At 40.2% G+C, this 15,600-nt stretch overlaps 1 long non-coding RNA gene and 1 pseudogene across 1 annotated transcript in view; one reads left to right on the top strand and one right to left on the bottom strand.

Annotated features, from left to right (window-relative positions):
- LOC105719249 (uncharacterized) overlaps positions 1-15,600 on the bottom strand; it is a 287,306-nt gene that overhangs the window by 230,578 nt on the left and 41,128 nt on the right. Inside the window, exon 3 of the long non-coding RNA XR_001107938.2 lies at positions 287-368. This is a non-coding gene — a long non-coding RNA (uncharacterized LOC105719249). The remainder of the gene's footprint in view (positions 1-286; positions 369-15,600) is intronic.
- On the top strand, positions 10,432-10,781 carry LOC105719236 (small nuclear ribonucleoprotein Sm D2-like; annotated as a pseudogene).

The following is a 15,600-nucleotide window of genomic DNA, read 5'->3' as shown; positions in this document are numbered from 1 at the left end:
TCCCAGCACTGTGGGAGGCTAAGGAGAGCATATCGTGTGAGCCCAGATATTCAAGACCAGCCCGGGCAACATAGCAAAACCCTATCTCTACCAAAAATTTGAAAATTAGCCAGGCATGGTTTTATGTACCTGTGCTCCCAGCTACTTGGAAGGCTGAGCGGGAGAACTGCTTGAGCCCAAGAGGTCCAGGCTGCAGTGAGGCATGATTGTACCACTGCACTCCAGCCTGGGCAAGAGAGCAAGACCCTGTCTCAAAAGAAAAAAGAAAAAGAATGCTTACAGTTACCTCTAGCCTCTATGCACTGATGCCAGTAGAATATCCTCAGTTCTCACAACCAAAAATGTCTTCAGACAGTACCAAATGTCCCCTAGGAGAAAAAACAGCCCCAAGTTGAGAACCACTGAGCTAAAGAGAATAAACTATTTCATTGCATTATACTTAGTATCCCTTCTACTTTTTTACCCAGGACCTACCATACTCTAATTCTGTACTATCCCATGAGAAAGGAAAACCAGTAAGAGATTAAGGTGACATTGCCTATTTTTGAAGGCAATGTCAAAAAAAAAATTGTCATATTTTAAGAAATAGAAGACACCTGTATTCTGGCCAGGAGCATGGCTCACGCCTGTAATCACAACACTTTGGGAGGCCAAGGCAGGTGGATCACTTGAGGTCAGGAGTTCAAGACCAGCCTGGCGAAACCCTGTCTCTACTAAAAATACAAAAATTAGCCAGGTGTGATGGCAGGCACCTGTAATCTCAGCTATTTGGGAGGCTAAGGCAGGAGGATCACTTGAGCCCAGGAGGCAGAGGTTGCAGTGAGCTGAGATCACACCACTACTCTATAGCCTAGGTGATAGAGTTGTGACACCCTGCCTCAAAAAAAAAAAAAAAATCTGTATTCCAAAGCCAGGGTACTATGTATTTATAGAAGTCAATAAGACTTCTGTGTATTTTGTAAATTCCTTGTTATTTTTCTAGTTTTAAAGTCAATAAACTCCAGTTTAAGAAAGAGATCTGAGCACATGAATTTGTCTTCCCTCCCTTCAAAGATTTCATTTAAGCACTAGGAAGTAATAAAACAGAACAGGAGGAGGTCTGCAATGGACAACAGATTTCAATAAATTTCTGTAAGATCTAATACAGCTGATAGACAAAACCTATCAGCCTCAGCCTAGGATGTACAAAGAGGCCTACAGTGAAAATGGAAGTTAAATTGTCCAACTCCTGAGAGGCTCAGAAGGTTTAAGGAAGGCAGGATGAAAAATGGTATTAGGGGATTAACTGTGTATGTGTGCATGTGTATAAGACAACTGACTTCATTTCATCCCTTTAACAAAAATGGCAGAGAGCCAGATGTTCACTTTCAGGCAAAATATCAAATGGTTCTTTGCTAGATAAATGTTTAAAAAATTTTGAGAGAGAACAGGACATTTAAATTGGGTTCTGTGCCTCTGAACAAAATATCCATATTTTGGCTTTGAGGCTGGGAATAGGGAAGGCTCCATGCATCTGCTCATCCTAACTTAAATGTGCCAGTGAACAAGAACATCCATGGACACCAAGCCTCTAGTCAGCTTTCGTATTGTTGCATTGTTCCGCAGTGGACGGATCTATGCAAACCTACCCACAAAGGCCTGGGAAGCTGTGGAGCTGAAGAAAGAGGCTGACAAATCCAGTTTCTCGGAAAGAAACATTCACTAGTAACTTACAAACAGAAGCCTTATCTTGAGCAGCCATAAGACAAGAGGGTGGATTCCTGCACCATTACCCCCAGAACCAGGACTCACATGCCATAGAGAAAGGGTATCCATGCTTCAGAAGGGACATACAGGAAAACTGTAGCACAGTAACATCAAGGTTGTTTTGACATAAGGGCAGAAATTTATGGTAAGTACCTACTCTTACACAAGGACCAAAAATAAACTGGAAATCTTGGAGGCCTTCCCAGAACTAAGGTTAATGAGAAGTTAACATGGTGGATTAACATCCAAGATGGAATTGCTTTAGCCTCCACGCCCATTATTACAATGAAATGGGGAACAAACTAATAGCTCATTGAAAAAAAAAAAAGTGCCACCAAAGAAATTTACCCCAGAAAAAAACAGAAATAATTTAGAGAATAGAAGAGGTATAAGAAAAAAATAACAGGACATTCTCACAGAAATTTGAGATGATATTTTATACATAAAAAATAGTAACCAGCCAGGCGCAGTAGCTCACACCTGTAATTTCAGCACTCTGGGAGGCCAAGGTGGGAGAATCACTTGAGGTCAGGAGTTCAAGACCAGCCTGGCCAACATGGTGAAACTCTGTCTCTACTAAAAACACAAAAATTAGCTGAGCATGGTGGCAGGTGCCTATAATCCCAGTTACTCAGGAGGCTGAGGTAGGAGAATTGTTTGGACCCAGGAAACAGAGATTGCAGTGAGCCGACATCATGCCACTTCACTTCAGCCTGGGCAACAGAGTGAGACTCTGTCTCAAAAACAAAACAAAACAGTAATACCAAGATTTTATTAAAAATTATCAGAGAATAAGCTGAACCTCTTGAAAATTGAATTTATGATTGTTGAGATAGAAGTATAAAATAAAAGAGTTGGAAGATAAAGCCATTCAGAATGAAGAGCTGAAAGACTACATACATATAGAAAATAGGACAGAGAAAAGAAGAAAAGATCAATTCAGGAGGTTCAACACCCAACCCTGTTGGCTTTGAAATAAGTCAACTTGACTAAGCAAAACTTTATTTCCCAGAATTCCATTCTCTATGTTTCTTGTTAGGGCTGGCCACAAGAAAAATCTGCATGGAATTTGGACTATGGAAGTAAAGACATATTTGCTCTACCAAGGCTGATACGGGTCTGGTGCTGTTGTAGCTCATGCACAAATTTGTGGTTCTGCTCATTCACATTGTTGGCACAAAACACTGCAGGCCCAGCTCTAGCTCCCACATTATCTCTTCCTTCAACTTCTCCGACTCCTCTGCTAGGCCTGAGTGTGGCTCCACACAATAATAATAATATCTACCACAGGGCACTCACAGAAGCAAGGTTGGAGACTTAGCAACAGGGAGAAGCCATCAGAAGTCCTCGTGATAGAAGGAGAGAGGTTCCAGCTTGTTACGCGCCTCACAGGTCCCAGGTGTGCCACTCTCCCCACTTTACTTCTATCTTTTAACCCCTAACACCTGTCCTGTAACTTCAAGCTCAGCACCAGATACAGAAGAAACAGCCAAACCAAGATCGTTTTACCAGTTCCCACAAAGGTATGAGGATAAATCCCTGTAAGTCCCTTACTTTACATCATTCTTAGTGGTTCTGCTCCTCTCATTGAACCTTGTCTGCTACAACAGCCAGTAAGATTTCCAAAAATGAAGAATAGACAAAATAAAGAAAAGAAATTCTCAAAGAAATAATTGGACATTTTCCAATCTTGAGAAGGAGGACTGGTTTGGAGAAAAACAAATCTTCAAATGAAAGAAATTACATTGTGTTAAAATTTTAGAACACTAAGAATAGATTTTAACCATGCCCCAAGGTTTTTTTTTTTTTAAATACTGCAACAAAATAGAATTAAACTGACATCATATTTCTCATCAGCAAAAATGATTCTAAGCTAGAGTGAAGCCAAGTTCTGAGGATGAGTTATTTTTATCCTAGAATTCCATACCCAGCCAAATCATCTATCCAGTGTGGTTGTGGGTTGAATTGGGTCCCTCAAAAAGACAAGTTGAAGTCCGCATCCCTAGTACCTGTGAAAATGGGACCTTATTTAAAAATGTGTTTGGGCCAGGCACAGTGGCTCATGCCTGTATGGGAGGCCGAGGTGGGTGGATCACCTGAGGTCAGGAGTTCAAGACCAGACAACACAGTGAAACCCCATCTGTCCTAAAAATACAAAAATTAGCCAAGCATGGTGGCACACACCTGTAATCCCAGCTACTCAGTAGTCTAAGGCAGGAGAATTACTCCAACCCAGGAGGCAGAAGGTGCAGTGAGCCAAGATCGTGCCACTACACTCCAGCCTGGGCAACAGAGACTCTGTCTCAAGAAAGAAAAAGAAAAAAGAAATGGGGTGTTTGCAGAGGTATTAAAGTTAAAATGAGGTCATTCTGAAGTGGAGTTGGTGCTAAATCCAATGACTGTTGTCATTCTAAGAAAGCCAAAGCTATGTAAAGACAGAAGTACATAGAGACACACAAGGAAAACGCCAGGTGGTAACAGAGGCAGAGACTGGAGCAAAGCAACTACAAGCCAAAGAATGCCAAGGGCTGCTGGCAACCACTCAAAGTTAGGAGAGAGACATAGAGCAGATTCTCCCTCAGATGCCAACTTAGCTGACACCTTACTTTTGGCCTTCTGGCCTTCAGAGCTGTGAGACTGTTATTTTAAGCCATACAATTTATGGTACTTTTTAATGTCAGCCCTCAAAAACTGATATAAATGTGAAGCCAACATAAGTTCAATCTTGTACGACAAGAGTTCAGAAAGTCCATCTCTCATATACATTTTCTGAGACAGCTAATTTAAAATATATTGCAAACACAAAGGTGAAATCCAAGAAAGAAGATGTGAGATATGGAAATGATGGAAAAGGAATCTGAGAATGATAGCTGTGCCCCAGGGCTAGAAAGTAGCCAGTCTAAATTACAACAGGACCTAAATAAATAAATAAATAAATAAATAAATAAATAAATAAAATTTTAAAAAAAGATGGTTTAAAAAAATGAAATAGCTACTAAACAATATATGAAATGATGAGTAAAAATCTGGAAAATATATAGGATATGGTGAAGGGACATAAATGTCATCTCCCAATGGAGAAAAATGACAATCAGATATTCAAGGGAAAATGAGGAATTATAATAAAAATCATAATCCAAATACAAGGCAACAAACTCAAATGTGACAAGAGTAATTCTCAAAGAGTAATCAGAGTAATCACTCAAAGAGGAACCAGAGAAGTGGAAGAAAGAAGAGTGCATTTGAAATAAAGGGAGAATTCTCCTGTGAAAGGAAGGGTGTCATGTCAGAACCAGAAAGAAGAAATGTGACTGTGGCTCACTGCTCAGCTCTGAATTGAGTAATGTGTACATGGTGATTTATTTATATGCTCTTCAGTATTTATAATCAGCCTATTGATAAAGCTCAATTCATTGATGGATACAGAATGAAAAAGTCATATCAATCATGACAATGTAACAATATGGGAAGTTGGGAGGTGAAGGGAAGGGAGAAATACAGAGAATGCCAGAGGCTTTGAGAGCCTCATATTTCAGGGTGGGGAATTGAGAGATGTACCTGAAACTAATGGAACAAGAAGCAAAGATTTACACAGATCATGTAAAGTTACAAGCAAAACCAATAAAGATGCAACTATCAAAATTAGGACAGAAAGGAAGAACAGCAGAGAGCAGTATAAGTGAGCAAATTCTCTGAATACAGAACACCTAAAACTGATAAATAAATAGTGATATAGGCCGGGTGTGGTGGCTCACCACCGTAATCCCAGAACTTCAGGAGGCCAAAGTGGGAGAATCACTTGGGCCAGGGACTTACTTTGAAGTCATCCGTCCCCTTCTCTGACAGTCTTTCTTCTCTAGTAAGTACCCCTGACCTATAGAAGGCCTTCATGACAACTGCATACTATCCCAACTCCTGTCACACTGGAGCAGGGGCAGACACCTGACACAGGCAGGACCAACATGGCAACCTAGTGAACTTTCATCTCTACATAAAATAAAAACTTATGGCCAGCTGTGGTGGCTCACACCTATAATCCCAGCATTTTGGGAAACCAAGGTGGGTGGATCACTTGAGGTCAGGAGTTCGAGACCAGCCTGGCCCACATGGCAAAGCCCCGTCTCTATTAAAAATACAAAAATTAGCTGGGCATGGTGGCAGGCACCTGTAATCCTAGCTAAGTGGGAGGCTGAGGCAGCAGAATCGCTTGAACCTGGGAAGCGGAGGTTACAGTGAGCCAAGATCACACCACTGCACTCCAACCTGGACTACAGAGCAAGAACCTGTCTCAAAAAACAAGCAAACAGATAGACTGATTGATTAATTGATATAGATGATAGGTAGGTAGGTAGATAGATAAATAGATAGATAGATAATTAGCCTGGCATGGTGGCAACACTGTAGTCCCAGCTACTTGAGAGGCTAAAGTAGGAGGATCACCTGAGCCTAGGAGGTCAAGGAGGCTGCAGTGAGCCATGATCTCACCACAGCACTCTAGCCTGGTAGACAGAATGAGATCCTGCCTAAAAAAAAAAAAAAAAAAAAGAAAAAGAAAAAGAAAGAAAAGTAATCGTGGTATAAGCATATTATTCAATAATATGGAGGTAACTATTTTTAGACAGCTAAAAATGAAAGAAAATGTATTACTTCTGGTGGCGGAAGGAAAAAGAGAAGTTGCTTTTCCTTCTGGGAACACTTTTCCCTCTGGGTTCTATTTTCTAATTTATATAAAAGTATTGTTTTTATTACAAATTAAATAAATGTAATATATGTCCATAGTGAAAATGTTTTAAAATAAAAATGCACATAAAGAATAAAAATAAAATAATTTAAAATCAAACAGAAATAATTACTGTTGACATTTTGAGATATTTTATTTATTAAAAATGTAAGGAAATAAGAAAGAGAAAGTCAAGAGTGTTGCTCATATGGTTTAATTACAGGTGTGCTAAGGAGAGGCTTTGAAATCTAATGCTTCCTCCACTTCTTAGCAAATGCCTGAAAATTTCTGCCACAATTACAAACACATTTTTGGGGGGAAAAAAAAAGGAAAGAAGTAATGTATAAACACAAATTTATACCAAGGAGAAAATAACTGATACTGATCCTCTCATGAGGGCACATGAATGAGATGAAATGATGATTCTCTGAATGGGGAAGAAAAGACAAATCTCACATGGAAATGACCAAAACAAATATCATCTAATTTATGCATTTTCTTAAAGGCCGAATTTACAATGATACTTGGAGGATGCTAAAATAATAAACTAGTCTTTCTGTGATTGCTGTTCCAGGAGACTAAATCATCTTTTCCGTGCCAGGAGATTAAATCTTTTCTGATTTCCATATATTTATCCTTTTATCATTCCTTAGCCAAACTCTCCTCAACCTCTCAAAACCTACCTTTATCCTGAAGTTAATCTGTGAATCTAGGATGCAGGAGAACTGGATGAATTTCCACAATTATTCAGCACATTGCCAATTTCACAGATTGTAAAACATACATTTGTACATGTTTACATTGCTAAAATAAGATGGCATCTTACAATAGCTGCTGGCTCTTCTCCTGAAGAGGATTTGGGTTTGTTTCTGCCAAACATATGGAGCCCTATCAATCTGAGATCACTTGATATTAATTCATTTGCTTGAGATTGGGCCACACTGTTTGTGTGAATTCAGTCAACGAACCTGCAGGAGTGCCAGCTTAGCATTCATACATTCAGGCAGTATGACGTATTTTCCTCCAGTACTATAATTGAGATAGTCATGTCCTTTCTGTTTTTTGGGTTTTTGTTTTTGTTTTTTTGTTTTTTTGTTTTTTTTCAGAGTCTTGCTCTGTTGCCCAGACTGGAGTGCAGTGGTGTGATCTTGACTCACTGCAACTTCCGCCTCCTGAGTTCAAGCAATTCTCCTGCCTCAGCCTCCTGAGTAGTTAGGATTACAGGTGTGCACCACCACGCCCAGCTAATTTTTGGATTTTTAGTAGAGACGGGGTTTCATCATGTTGGCCAGGCTGAACCTTGCTGTGTTTTTGGTGTGGCAGGTTTAGTTCTCATTTATCTTTGTACCACAAGATCAGCCACTGGTGTCTGAGCTTTATGTCAGTGTTGCCTATCAGACTCTACTTCTTTAGTATCTCCTCTTTTTTAATGGTATACAAAGAAATGGTTCATCCTACAATAGACGGTATTTTATTTCTCTGAAATGTGCTAATTGGAATACCAAGTTTAGATGCAGTATATGAAAAGACACCAAAGTTTATACAATAATCTCTTTTTATTTTAAATGCCAATTCTCCAGAACTGTTGGTTGCCTGTCAGTCTTTTAAGAACAAACACAAATAACTCACTTGCAAGTCATCAGCCCCCTTCTCTGACAGTCTTTCTTCTCTGATGAGTACCCCGACCTACAGCAGGCCTTCGTGCCAACTGTGTGCTATCCCAACTCCTGCCACAGCTGTTGGGAGCAGGGACAGACACCTGACCCGGGCAGGACCAATCAGGTGTTTTCTCCATAGGGAACTGTGGAATTCCATTCACTTACTCATTCAATATGTACCGAGTGTTTACCATTGTCTTAGTCTGTTTTGTGTTGGTATACAGAAATACCTGAGGTTGGGTAATTAAGGAAAGAGGTTTTAGCCGGCTCAGGCATGGTGGCTCATGCCTGTAATCCCAGCACTTTGGGAGGCCGGGGTGGGCAAATCACTTAAGGTCAAGAGTTCAGGACCAGTCTGGCCAACATGGCAAAACCCTGTCTCTACTAAAAATACAAAAGTAGCCAAGTGTGGTGACACACACATGTAATTTGAGCTACTTGGGAGGCTGAGGCAGGAGAATCACTTGAACCCAGGAGGTGGAGGTTGCAGTGAGCCAAGATAGCACCACTGCACTCCAGCATAGGTGACAGAGCGAGATTCCCTCTCAAACAAACAAAAAAAAAGAGGTGTATTTACCCCATGGTTCTGTAGACTGTACAAAAAGCATGGCACTAGCATCTGGTTGGCTTCTGGTGAGAGTTTTTGTGCTAAGTCTTAACATGATGGAGAAGGTCAAACAGGAAGCAGGCGTGTGTGAAACAGGGCCCAAAACTGAGGGACAGTGTGGCTTTATAACCATCCACTCTCATGGAAACTAAACTGTTCCCCTGTGAACCAGTCCAGTCTCCCAAGAACAAGAACTCACTCACTGCTGCAAGAACAGCATCAAGCCATTCAAGAGGGATCTGCCTCCATCATCCGCCCTCTTCCACCAGGCCTCACCCCCTGACACCACCACACTGGGGGTTAAATTTCAACATGAGATTCAGTGGAGACAAACAAACCATATCCAAACCACAGGAACCATTTTCCAGGCCCTGTTCTCACCTGAAAGACACCATCCTGAACAGAGCAAGCTCTTGGATGTGCATAGACGCCACAAACTAACCACAGTAAACAGAGAGGCCTAGAGACTGAGAGCTCTGAGCTGAGTCTCATTTATGGTGAGATCCCACAGGAAAGATCTATATGTTTCAAATAAGCTGCTGAAGATCCCAGAAATACTGTAGGACTTTTCTTTCCCAAGCCCTGGTTCTTTAATAGTTTTTTAGGATTTCATAAAGCATTCTAATGTTCTTCCAATAAATTATTTGTGCCATGCTAGCACAAAAACAAATGAATCTAACTATGAAAGGATAAAATAAAATATAGTAGTCTCCCTCTCCTTGTTGGTGTCATTCACCATCTTTGCCATGAAACCTTTCAGAAAAAGAGAGTCCAACAATGCGGAATGAAGACCAGATCAAAAGTGACTGAAGTGGTATAAACAAATAAGTTAATTACTTTTTTCTCCCAGTGCCAGCCTAGTGTGACACTAACCAGGGCTGTTCTCACATTGTTGTTGTTGTCAATGTAAAAATAATCATATGAAATGGAAAAAATATTGATCTGTATCTGATGTTCTGTTTTGATCCTAATTATGCTCTAACTAGTAGGGAGGCCTTGGGCTTTCTTATCTTCTCTCAGCTACGGATCATCATTTATTTTAATTCCCTTACTTTCTAAAGCAAGACTTATGATCCTTCTAGTTATAGAATTTAATGATCAACTAATAAGATAATATTTACCAATAATCGTTTATGATTTTAGAATCCTTTACATGTCGAAATATTTTATTTCACTCTTGATTAAATTTATGAATGCTATCAATTCTGTCATGAGAAACAAGGATGTGAAGGAAAATGTGTGCCATCAGAATCACTCATTGGGACTCTACAAGGGAAACAACCTAGCTTACAGAGTTCAAAACTGACATAAAAATAGCCGCTTCTTTTCCCTGGCTACTTCTGGAGTTCTTCATCTCTCAGTCTGTATGTCTCTACGCCCAGAGTATCTTCACTGATCTCACACTCACCTAAACCTGCTTAGATACTCCTCTTAAGAGCTGCCTTGGTAACTAAACTTTACCCCTCACAGTCATCACTCACTTCACTGAATTAACAATCTTCTGTTTAACTAAAGAGTCCACTCTAGATTGTCAGCTTCAGACACTTCTCAAAAGAAGACATTTATGTGACCAACAAACATATAAAAAAAAAGTTCATAATCACTGGTCATTAGAGAAATGTACATCAAAACCACAATGAGATACTATCTCATGTCAGTTAGAATGGCGATCATTAAAAAGTCAGGAAACAGCAACGCGGAGGAAACCGGAGTGAACCGAGAGCTTAGTGACCAACATGAGCCTCCTCAACAAGCCCAAGAGTGAGATGACCCCAAAGGAGCTGCAGAAGCGAGAGGAGGAGGAATTTAACACGGGTCCACTCTCTATGCTCACTCAGTCCGTCAAGAACAACACCCAAGTGCTCATCAATTGCCGCAACAATAAGAAACTCCTGGGCCGCGCGTGAAGGAGATGTGGACTGAGGTACCCAAGAGCGGCAAGGGCAAGAAGTCCAAGCCAGTCAACAAAGACCGCTACATCTCCAAGATGTTCCTGCACGGGGACTCAGTTATCGTTGTCCTGCGGAACCCACTTATCGCCGGCAAGTAGGAGCCACCTATCCCTGTCAGTCAACAGAACTCACTCCCCTGTCCTACAGAGACCACTACCGCTGGTGTTGAGAATAATAAAGCTCTGTGTTTTTTTCTAAAAAAAAAAAAAAAAAAAAAAAAAAGTCAGGAAACAACAGATGCTAGAGAGGATGTGGAGAAATAGGAACGCTTTTACACTGTTGGTGGGAGTGTAAATTAGTTCAACCACTGTGGAAGACAATGTGGTGATTCCTCAAGGATCTAGAACCAGAAATACCATTTGACCTAGCAATCCCATTAGTGGGTATATACCCAAAGGATTTTAATCTGCTATAAAGATACATGCACACGTATGTTTACTGCAGCACTATTTACAATAGCAAAGACTTGGAGCCAACCCAAATGGCCATCACTGATAGACTGGATAAAGAAAATGTGGCACATATACACCATGGAATACTATGCAGCTGTAAAAAAGAATGGGTTCATGCCTTTGCAGAGACATGGATGAAGCTGGATACCATCATTCTCAGCAAATTAATACAGGAACAGAAAACCAAACACCACATATTCTCACTCAAAAGTAGGAGTTGAACAATGAGAACATATGGACACAGGAAGGGGAACATCACACACCAGGGCCTGTCAGGGAGTGGAGGACAAGGGGAGGGAGAGCATTAGGAGAAATACCGAATGCATGCGGGGCTTAAAACCTAGATAATGGGTTGATGGGTGCAGCAAACCACCATGGCACATGTATACCTATGTAACAAACATGCACATTCTGCACATGTATCCCAGAACTTAAAGAATAATTAAAAAAAAAAAACTCAGAATGGGTCTAAGGGTCCGGGCAGTGGCTCAGGTCTGTAATCCTAGCACTTTGGGAGATCAAGGCATGCAGATCACTTGAGGTCAGGAGTTTGAGACCAGCCTAACCACCATGGTGAAACCCGTCTCTACTAAAAATACAAAAATTATATGAGCGTGGTGGTACACACCTATAATCCCAGCTACTCGGGAGGCTGAGGCACAAGAATTGCTTGAACCCAGGAGGTGGAGGTTGCAGTGAGTCAAGATCAAACCACTGCACTCCAGCTTGGGCGACAGAGTGAGACTTTGTCTCAGAAAAGAAAAAAGGGTCTATGACCTAAATATAAACCTAAAACTAAAATTCTGAGAAGAGGCCAGGTGCGGTGGCTCCGGTCTGTAATCCCAGCACTTTGAGAGGCTAAAGCAGGTGGTTCACTTGAGGTCAGGAGTTCAAGGCCAGCCCAAGCAATCTGGTGAAACCCTGTCTCTACTAAAAACACAAAAATTAGCTGGATGCAATGGCATGCGCCTGTAATCCCAACTATTTGGATTCTCTGAGGTACAAGAATCACTTGATCCTGGGAGGTAGAGGTTGCAGTGGGTCTAGATCAGGCAACTGCACTCCAGCCTGGATGACAAAGTCAGATTTCCTCAAAAGAAAAAAAAATTATGAGAAGAAAGCAAAGGGCAGGTGCTTCATGATATTGAATTTGACAATGATTTATTGGATATGACATCAAAAGCACAGACAACAACAACAAAATGCATATATTAGACTTCATGAAAATGTAAGAATTTTGTGCATCAAAAAACACTCTCAACAATAAGGGATTCATATTGAGAATATATAGAGAACTCCTAAAATTCGACAAGAAAAAAAAAGTTTGATTCAAAAATAAGCAAAGAACTTAAATGGAAGTTTCTACAAAGAAGATATACAAATGATCAATAAGCAGGTTAAAACATGCTCAACATCACTAATCATTAAAGAAATGCAAATTAAAACTACAACGAGATACCACCTCACATCCCCTAACACGGCTACAATTTTTAAAAACTGAGAATAAATGTTGGCAAAGGTACGAAGAAATTGAGACCTCTATGCACTCTTGGAGGAAAAATTGTAAAGCAGTTGTGGAAAACAGTACGGTGGTTCTCCAAGAAATAAAAGTAGAATAATTATCATATGATCCAGTGATTCCACTTCTGGGAGTGTACTCAAAGAACTGAAAGCAGGATCTCAAAGACACAGTCGTACACTCACGTTCATAGCAGCATTATTCACAAGAGCTAAAATGTGGAGGCACCCAAGTGTCCACTGACAGATGAACAGATAAAGAAAATGTGGTATATAGATACAGTGGAATGTTATCCAAAAAAAGGAAGAAAATTTTGGATAAATTTTGAGGACATTATGCTAAGTGAAATAAGCCAATTACAAAAAGACAAACACTGCATGACTTCACTTATATGAGGTACTTAGAGTAACAACATTCATAGAGATGGAAAGTAGAATGGTAGTTTCCAGGGCCTTTGGGGGAAGGGGCAATAGAGAGTTATTGTTTAATGGGTATAGAGCTTCAGTTTTGCAAGATGGAAAAGTGTTCTGGAGATTGATGGTGATGATTGTACAACCATACGAATGTACTTAATACCACTGAACTGTACACTTAAAAATGATTAAGACAGTAAATTCGGGCCGGGCGCGGTGGCTCATGCCTGTAATTCCAGCACTTTGGGAGGCCGAGGTGGGTGGATCACAAGGTCAAGAGATCAAGACCATCCTGGTCAACATGGTGAAACCCCATCTCTACTAAAAATACAAAAAATTAGCTGGGCACGGTGGTGTGTGCCTGTAATCCCAGCTACTCAGGAGGCTGAGGCAGAAGAATTGCCTGAACCCGGGAGGCAGAGGTTGCAGTGAGCCAAGATCGCACCATTGCACTCCAGCCTGGGTAACAAGAGCGAAACTCCATCTCAAAAAAAAAAAAAAAAGACAGTAAATTTTATCTTATATGTATTTTCCCCAAAAAAAGAGAAAATCTTTACAATGAAAAAAGATCACAAGTTAAAATTCAATTTGTAAAATACTATGTATTGAATTATCAGTTATATTTTTAGTATATTTTTTAACATATTTTAAAATATATAAATATAGTATAAACTTATGTTTGGATGCAGAATGATAAAGAACAAAATAGTATTCATAGTCATATCCAGGTTTTCCTTATAGGTATTTTCATAATGGACATGAATTTATTTTGTAATAATAAGATTATAAAATATTTTTCAAAAGCACATAAAAAATAATCACCACAAAGTTTCTTCAGGCAAAAAGTTCCTTTAATAAAGAAGAGGAAGGTAGAGACAGGATATCTCATCTGAAAAATGAAATGTGTCTGTTAGGAAGAAACAATACAAGTTACCATGGAATAAAAGTGTCCTTAAAATTTTTGTATCAAAAAGGAGCCAGCTATTTATCATTGCAGAGTTAATAAATTAGTAAAGAAATTACAGCTATTCCAGGTTTAGTTTTATTAGGCTGAAAGAAATCATTTTTAGTAACACTTTGCAGTGGTAGAACTCCTTTTCTTCAGCTCCATGTCTTCCGGAATGTTCCTGACAATAACTGAACTATATTTAACCACACATAGCAACCCAGTTTATGTGACTACAGATGAACAAACTAAGCCACTGCTATGGCTTGAACGTTTGTCAAACTCATGTTGAAACTTAAATGTCATTCTAACAGTATTAAGAGGTGAACCTTTTAAGAAGTGTCAAAGCTGAGGCCGGGCGCGGTGGCTCACACCTGTAATCCCAGCACTTTGGGAGGCCGAGGCGGGCGGATCATGAGGTCAGGAGATTGAGACCATCCTGGCCAACATGGTGAAACCCCATCTCTACTAAAAGACAAAAAATTAGCCAGGGTGGTGGCTTGCGCCTGTAGTCCCAGCTACTCAAGAAGCTGAGGCAGAAGAATCCCTTGAACCCAGGTGGTGGAGGTCACAGTGAGCCAAGATCACGCCACTGCACTCTAGCTTGGGGAAAGAGCAAGACTTCATCTCAAAAAAAAAAAAAAAAAAAAAGTGACAAATCTGTGGGGGCTCTGCCCTCATGAGTGGATTAATGCCATTATAGCAGGAGTGAGTTTGTTATCATGAGAATTGGTTCCTTATAAAAAGACAAGTTTGGCCCCCTTTTCTCTCTCTCTCCCTGTCACACCCTCTTGCAAGCTCTCATCAGATGCCAGCCCCTTGTTTTTGAACTTCCCATCCTCCAGACTCTGCAGATATAAATTACTGTTCTTTATATATTACGCAGTCCGTGGTATTTTATTACAGCAGCACAAAACAGACTAAGGCAGTCACTGAAAAGGCCAACTAATTTTCTCCTGGCATTTAGATAGGATGGCATAGACTGCTAGATGCCTACTCAAACATTCATTCTCCGCTTTTTTTTTGAGAACCCCAATTTTTAGCTAATAACATTGCCATTGTAAATCAAAGACCATTTCTCTGACTTTCTTAAAAGAGAGTATACAGAAACGTTATGTGGGATATCTAGGAAAGCTTAAAGGGAGGTGACTCTTGGTGTTATGCTTTTCTGCTTTTCTTACATTTTGCAGCCTGAAAAGCTAGCTGGAGAGAAACTCAAACAATACTGAATTTTATTTCTCTTTTATCTAACAGTCCAGCGGTGCACAGACCTGGACAGATGCAGGGGCTCTCCTCAACATGAGGCTCCCAAGCTTGCTCTGCTTGTCTCCAATTTCCAGCCAGCAGGCAGAAATACAGAGAGAAATTAAATTCTATTTTTTAAGCCACTGCATATATATATCCCCTTGTTAAGAAGCTTAGCTCATTCTCTACTGAAGCTAGTCCTCAAAGGACTGCGTGGAGCAGGGCCACTGCTGACATGGAACTCCAGCACAGAACTCTTCTGTAAAAATGAAATTAACTATCTTTTCTTTAAATCATTACGTTCTGGGGTCTCTAGCGTATTCTAAATAATGCATCTAGCAA

Source organism: Aotus nancymaae, unplaced genomic scaffold, assembly GCF_030222135.1.
Source record: "Aotus nancymaae isolate 86718 unplaced genomic scaffold, 86718_ANA_hifiasm-v0.15.2.pri h1tg000012l, whole genome shotgun sequence".
Lineage (NCBI taxonomy): Eukaryota > Metazoa > Chordata > Mammalia > Primates > Aotidae > Aotus > Aotus nancymaae.
The sequence above is the reverse complement of the archived record's forward strand: the minus strand, read 5'-3'. Positions and strand labels throughout refer to the sequence as shown.